Source organism: Papaver somniferum, unplaced genomic scaffold, assembly GCF_003573695.1.
Source record: "Papaver somniferum cultivar HN1 unplaced genomic scaffold, ASM357369v1 unplaced-scaffold_119, whole genome shotgun sequence".
Classification (NCBI taxonomy): domain Eukaryota; kingdom Viridiplantae; phylum Streptophyta; class Magnoliopsida; order Ranunculales; family Papaveraceae; genus Papaver; species Papaver somniferum.
The window spans coordinates 5,769,098-5,777,251 of NW_020620936.1; positions in this window are offsets into that span (position 1 = coordinate 5,769,098).

Below are 8,154 nucleotides of genomic sequence, written 5' to 3' on the forward strand. Positions count from 1 at the left end.
CAAATAATATGTTCTAAGGTATTACGTCTAGTAAAAATTGCATTTCTATGTACACTGATTCTAGAAAATATGAAGGATGTCAAATTTCACAATAGAAGAAGGATGAAAGACCAGCCAGAACTAATCCAAATTCTAACAAATTTCATCTATTTGAATCAAATTGAAAGACAAAACCAACACAAAAAGAAAGAGTTCATAAAAATGTTGAATTTTATATACGTTAACTCAAAAAAGGCTACACACTTCGTTATAAGTCGGAAATTGATTTCTGAGACTGAATTGTAAACTAGATAAACTCATCTTTAACAGAAAAAGTTTGAAAACTGTATTATAATCACAAATAATATGTTCTAAGGCATTACATCTAGTAAAAATTGCATTTCTATGTACGTTGATTCTAGAAAATATGAAAGAAAGCAAATTACACAATAGAAGAAGGATGAAAGACCAAGAAGAACTAATCCAAATCCTAAAAAATTTCATCTATCTTGAATCAAATTGAAAGACAAAACCAACACAAAAAGAAAGAGTTCATAAAAATGTTGAATTTTATATACGTTAACTCAAAAAAGTCTACACACTTAGTTATAAGTCTGAAATTGATTTCTGACACTAAATTGTAAACTAGATAAACTCATCTTTAACAGAAAAAGTTTGAAAAATGTATTGTAATTACAATTACTATGTTCTAAGGCAATATCTCTATTAAAAATTGCATTTCTATGTACGTTGATTCAAGAAAATATGAAGGAAGTCAAATTTCACAATAGAAGAAGGACGAAAGACCATGCAGGACTAATCCAAATCCTAACGAATTTCATGTATCTTGAATGAAATAGAGAGACAAAACCAACACAAAAAGAAAGAGTTCATAAAAATGTTGAATTTTATACACGTTAACTAAAAAAAGGCTACACACTTCGTTATAAGTCGGAAATTGATTTCTGAGACTAAATTGTAAACTAGATATACTCATCTTTAACCGAAAAAGTTTGAAAACTTTATTGTAATAACAGAAAATACGTTCTAAGGTATTACGTCTAGTAAAAATTGCATTTCTATGTACACTGATTCTAGAAAATATGAAGGATGTCAAATTTCACAATAGAAGAAGGATGAAAGACCAGCCAGAACTAATCCAAATCCTAAAAAATTTCATGTATCTTGAATGAAATTGAAAGATAAAACCAACACAAAAAGAAAGAGTTCATAAAAATGTTGAATTTTATATACGTTAACTCAAAAAAGTCTACACCCTTCGTTATAAGTCTGAAATTCATTTTTGAAACTAAATTGTAAACTAGATAAACTCATCTTTAACAAAAAAAGTTTGAAAACTTTATTCTAATCACAAATAATATGTTATAAAGCATTATGTCTAGTAAAAATTGCATTTCTATGTACACTGATTCTAGAAAATATGAAGGAAGTCAAATTTCACAATAGAAGAAGGATGAAAGACCAAAACTAATCCAAATTCTAACAAATATCATCTATTTGAATCAAATTGAAAGACAAAACCAACACAACAAGAAAGAGTTCATAAAAATGTTGAATTTTATATACGTTAATTCAAGAAAGGCTACACACTTCGTTATAAGTCTGAAATTGATTTCTGAGACTAAATTGTAAACTAGATAAACTCATCTTTAACAAAAAAAGTTTGAAAACTTTATTGTAATCACAAATAATATGTTCTAAGGCATTACGTCTAGTAAAAATTGCATTTCTATGTACGTTGATTCAAGAAAATATGAAGGAAGTCAAATTTCACAATAGAAGAAGGATGGAAGACCATGCAGACCTAATCGAAATCCTAACAAATATCATCTATCTTGAATCAAATAGAAAAACAAAGCCAACATAAAAAGAAAGAGTTCATAAAAATGTTGAATTTTATATACGTTGACTCAAAAAAGACTACACACTTCGTTATAAGTCGGAAATTGATTTCTGAGACTAAATTGTAAACTAGATAAACTCATCTGTAACAGAAAAAGTTTGAAAAATGTATTGTAATTACAATTACTATGTTCTAAGGCAATACCTCTATTAAAAATTGCGTTTCTATGTACGTTGATTCAAGAAAATATGAAGGAAGTCAAATTTCACAATAGAAGAAGGATGAGAGACCAATAAGAACTAATCCAAATCCTACAAAATTTCATGTATCTTGAATGAAATTTAAAGACAAAACCAACACAAAAATAAAGAGCTCATAAAAATGTTGAATTTTATATACGTTAACTCAAAAAAGGCTACATACTTCGTTATAAGTCGGAAATTGATTTCTGAGACTATATTGTAAACTAGATAAACTCATCTTTAATAGAAAAAAGTTTGAAAACTTTATTGTAATCACAAATAATATGTTCTAAGGCATTACGTCTAGTAAAAATTGCATTTCTATGTACGCTGATTCTAGAAAATATGAAGGAAGTCAAATTTCACAATAGAAGAGGATGAAAGACCAGCTAGAACTAATCCAAATTCTAACAAATTTCATCTATTTGAATCAAATTGAAAGACAAAACCAAGACAAAAAGAAAGAGTTCATAAAAATGTTGAATTTTATGTACGTTAACTCAAAAAAGGCTACACACTTCGTTATAAGTCGGAAATTGATTTCTGAGACTAAATTGTAAACTAGATGAACTCATCTTTAACAGAAAAAGTTTGAAAAATGTATTGTAATTACAATTAATAAGTTCTAAGGCAGTAGCTCTAGTAAAAATTGCATTTCTATGTACGTTGATTCAAGAAAAGATGAAGGAAATCAAATTTCACAATAGAAGAAGGATGAAAGACCATGCAGAACTAATCCAAATCCTAACGAATTCCATGTATCTTGAATGAAATAGAAAGACAAAACCAACACAAAAAGAAAGAGTTCATAAAAATGTTGAATTTAATATACGTTGACTCAAAAAAGTCTACACCCTTCGTTATAAGTCTGAAATTGATTTCTGAAACTAAATTGTAAACTAGATAAACTCATCTTTAACCGAAAAAATTTGAAAACTTTATTGTAATCACAAATAATATGTTCTAAGGTATTACGTCTAGTAAAAATTGCATTTCTATGTACACTGATTCTAGAAAATATGAAGGAAGTCAAATTTCACAATAGAAGAAGGATGAAAGACCAAAACTAATCCAAATTCTAACAAATATCATCTATTTGAATCAAATTGAAAGACAAAACCAACACAACAAGAAAGAGTTCATAAAAATGTTGAATTTTATATACGTTAATTCAAGAAAGGCTACACACTTCGTTATAAGTCTGAAATTGATTTCTGAGACTAAATTGTAAACTCGATATACTCATCTTTAACCGAAAAAGTTTGAAAACTTTAATCTAATCACAAATAATATGTTATAAAGCATTACGTCTAGTAAAAATTGCATTTCTATGTACACTGATTCTAGAAAATATGAAGGAAGTCAAATTTCACAATAGAAGAAGGATGAAAGACCAGCCAGAAGTAATCCAAATTCTAAAAAATTTCATCTATTTGAATCAAATTGAAAGACAAAACCAACGCAAAAAAGAAAGAGTTCATAAAAACGTTGAATTTTATATATGTTAACTCAAAAAAGGTTACACACTTCGTTATAAGTCGGAAATTGATTTCTGAGACTAAATTGTAAACTAGATATAGTCATCTTTAACCGAAAAAGTTTGGAAACTTTATTGTAATAACAAATAATATGTTCTAAGGCATTACATCTAGTAAAAATTGCATTTCTATGTACGTTGATTCTAGAAAATATGAAAGAAAGCAAATTACACAATAGAAGAAGGATGAAAGACCAAGAAGAACTAATCCAAATCCTAAAAAATTTCATCTATCTTGAATCAAATTGAAAGACAAAACCAACACAAAAAGAAAGAGTTCATAAAAATGTTGAATTTTATATACGTTAACTCAAAAAAGTCTACACACTTAGTTATAAGTCTGAAATTGATTTCTGACACTAAATTGTAAACTAGATAAACTCATCTTTAACAGAAAAAGTTTGAAAAATGTACTGTAATTACAATTACTATGTTCTAAGGCAATATCTCTATTAAAAATTGCATTTCTATGTACGTTGATTCAAGAAAATATGAAGGAAGTCAAATTTCATAATAGAAGAAGGATGAAAGACCATGCAGAACTAATCCAAATCCTAACGAATTCCATGTATCTTGAATGAAATAGAGAGACAAAACCAACACAAAAAGAAAGAGTTCATAAAAATGTTTAATTTTATACACGTTAACTAAAAAAAGGCTACACACTTCGTTATAAGTCGGAAATTGATTTCTGAGGCTAAATTGTAAACTAGATATACTGATCTTTAAGCGAAAAAGTTTGAAAATTATATTATAATCACAAATAATATGTTCTAAGGCATTACATCTATTTTCCCATCAAAATAGATCCCTCATTAGTTAGGGAAAAAAAACATGAGAGGAAAGAGAAACTCTGGCGAAAACACTAGGGTTTAGTTTTTTCATGTAGGTTTCATAGTTCATCACGGATTCAATATGGTAGAAAATAATCCTATTTCATCACGGATTCAGCAACACCAATCCTTTGCGGACAAGGTAAGGGTAAAACAAACCCTAAAACCAACAAGAGTTGATATTACTAGTTTACCTAATCCTACTCTGATTGATGGAGAACCATCCCTTGTTATATCCGCGGATTACTATGAAGAGGGTTGTAAACCCTTTCAACACAGTTTCATTGCAAGACTAAACTTCACGGGGCTGAAGTTCTTTGAGGTAAAAACTCTTTTAATATCTCAATGGCAGATTAATCCTAATTCTGTTAGGTTTATGACTATGGGAAAAGGTTTCTTTGTTATTATGCTACAAGATGAGGAAACTAAGGAGAGAATCAGACGTACAAAGTGGTTTGTTCAACAACATGAACTCAAGTTAATGGATTGGTACCCAGGTTTTGATCCTGATCGTCAAAAAACTTCCCATGCAAACGTATGGGTTCACTGTCCTGGTTTACATGCAGCACTATGGACTGAGAAGAACTTGTTATCTATGGGAAAAGTTTTAGGGACTCCTATTGTGGTTGATCAAAGAACCCTAAATCTGGAGTATGGAAACTTTGCTTCAGTTTTGGTAGATGTGGATTTTGCAAAACACATTCCAAGTAGAATTAAGATAACAGCTGGGGGGAGGACGTTTTGGCAATACTTGGATATCCCAAAATCACCTAAATTCTGTATGAAGTGCTGCATAATTGGTCACAATGATGTTGAATGTAGAAGACAATCAAAGAATGATGAGAAAACGTCTAAGGCTGATGCGAAAGGGGAGTGACAGAGTGTGCGTAATAGGAGAAACCGTAAGGGTGATGGAGCTGACGCAACCGGGGGGTTGCTCAAAAAATCTTGGAGGGAGGAAAGAGAATGTCCGTTTTTTTCTCTTTTTGGCGATTTTGGAAAACCAAATATTTTCACGTTTAGGGTTTCAAGCTTTATGTTTTTGGATTATCAGAATCAATACGTTGATTCATGATGATTCATTCTTTAGATAATATTCCTAGTAGCTCAAATCAGAACCATGCTAAAACAGTTTCTTTTGCTGAAAAAGTTAGGGAACGTAAAACCCTAAATCCAACTTCAGTTGATATTTCCTTGTTACCAAATCCTACTCTTGTTGAGGGTGAGCCAGCTCTTGTCATCCCTAATGATTATTATCAGGAAGGATGCAAGCCTTTTCAATATAGCTTCATAGCTAGACTGGATGCTACAGGTTTAAAGTTTGTTGAGGTTCAAAAAATCCTTGAAAATCAATGGAAACTTAAGAATAGGTGTAAGTTTATATCTATGAGCAAAGGATTCTTTGTTATTATGTTATCTTCAGAATTGGAAAAGGAGAAGATTCGTGCTGAAAAGTGGTTTGTCAATCAACAAATTCTGAGGCTGATTGATTGGTACCCAGGTTTTAATCCTGATAAACAAAGAACGTCCCATGCAGCTGTTTGGGTACGTTTTCTTGGTCTCCCTATTGAGATATGGACTGAGAAATCTGTACTTTCTATTGGGAAAATCCTTGGAACACCAATTGTGGTGGATCAAAGAACCCTAAATCTGGAATATGGTCACTTCGCAGCTGTTTTGGTAGATATAGACTTTGCAAAGCATATTCTTGACCGAATCTCTATCACTGCAGGAGGTAAATTTTTTTGGCAATATGTTGATATACCAAATTCACCTAAATTCTGTTTATCTTGCAATATTATTGGGCATGTTGATGGTGAATGCAAAAAGAAGAATAGCATGAAGGCTGCTGGTAAGGAAAAACAGCTTGTTCATAAAGTTTGGCAAGCAAAGTCACCTAAAACTAATGAGGAAGAGCAGAAGTCTTTGAATCTGGAGAATAAGGAGGATAATATGGTTGATGCTTCAGCTGAGAGGGATGATGCGACTCAGCTTAGATTGCAAAACGCAATTGTAGCCAAGAAAGTGCTTGCTGCACGTACACAATCTGCTCATGCAGACCATGCAAAGTCCGGGATGAACCAAACTTCAGCTCAGTCCGGGATAACTCAATCCGTGTCTGAATTGGAAACTGAAATAAGAGTCGTGCATAAAGAAACTTCTGAAGTTGTTGGAGATACAGATAGAGAAGATATTACACGAACAGATTCTATCAATGCTGAGTCCGGGATGAACCAAAACTCTTCAGCTCAGACCGGGATAAACAAAATATCTACAACTCAATCCGTGTCTGATTTGGAAACTCAAATAAGAGTCGTGAATAAAGGAACTTCTGAAGTTGTTGGAGCTACAGCTAGTGAAGATATTACACGTACAGATTGTATCAATGCAGGCCATGCAGGTCAGACCGTGGTTGATTTGATAAATCTTAAAAACACTCCTACTGACGTTATTGATGCTAATCAGTTGGAAAAGGAGCTAGCTAAATCTGCTGCTGAGTTGCGTGAGGCTCAGATGAAGTTTATTCATTGTAAAAATAATATTGCAGCTCAGAAAGATATGGCTGCTCAGAGCTTTTCTAAAGATGAATGGACTCAAGTGAAAGGAAAGAAACCCCCTAGCAAAGGTATTTTCTCTTTTACTCCTTTTGTGAAGAATTATACTCCTTTTGCGGATGATTTGATGCAAACTGAAGTTGTGGTTAAAAACAAATTTGATGTTCTGGAATCTGAGTTAGGCCTTATTAATGTTATTATTGAGGAAGAGGAGGAAGATCAAGTAGAATCTAGTGACTCAGATGTTAGTATGGGTTCTAAAAGTTGGGGTGAGGTTGATGTTGACATTTTAGCAAGGAAAAAAGGTAGGAAAGTTGCCAAACAGGCTGCTAATATTTTAGCAAAGCGTTCTTTGCAATCTGATTCAAGTTTGGAATCTTCTCCCAGCAAGTCTATTGAGGAATCTCCAAGCCGTAACACTAACATGGAAATTCAATCGGGGTTGGTTGATACTGTTTTTGATAAGAATAATATTTTGTCTAAGGAAGAATTAGAGGTGGCAAGCAATATTCAGTTGGAAGATGTGCGTGCTCAGTTCATTAGAAGTCCAGCTTTTAGACGAAAATATCTCAAAGAAAAGAGGGAGCAAATGGAAAGTATGAATTCAAAGAAAAAATCTCCTAGTAAGTTGTCTCCTATTAAGCTTGTTCCTGGTAACTTTGCCTCTGAGGATGAAGATGGAGAGTTTTATGTGGATGAAGATGAAGATGTCTTGGGTAACTATGCTTTTGATACGGATATTATGGATGGAATTTTTTCTAAGAGCAAATCGTATAGAGTTGGTTGCAGCAGAAGTAAATTGAAAGGAGTTGGTTATAGATATAGGTAGCTTCTTTTAATTTTCTGGTTACTACTTTTGTTATTTCTTTTTTGTTTTTTGTCCCCTTTGGTTTATGGGGGTAGGGAGTTTTGTGCTTCTTTTTTGTAATTCTTGTAATTACGTTCTTTTTGCTTAATAAACTTTTTTGACCTAGCAAAAAAAAACATGGTCTTCAGTTTTCAACCAAGATCTTAAGGTTTATAATCTCTTAAAGGTCGTTTTCTAGTTCCAGAGCGCTTTCAAGGGTAGTTCCAATATACTAGGGAAATATCCTGTTTGAAACCAATGACCCGGGATTAGTAAGAAAACTAAGGAGGGATCTAT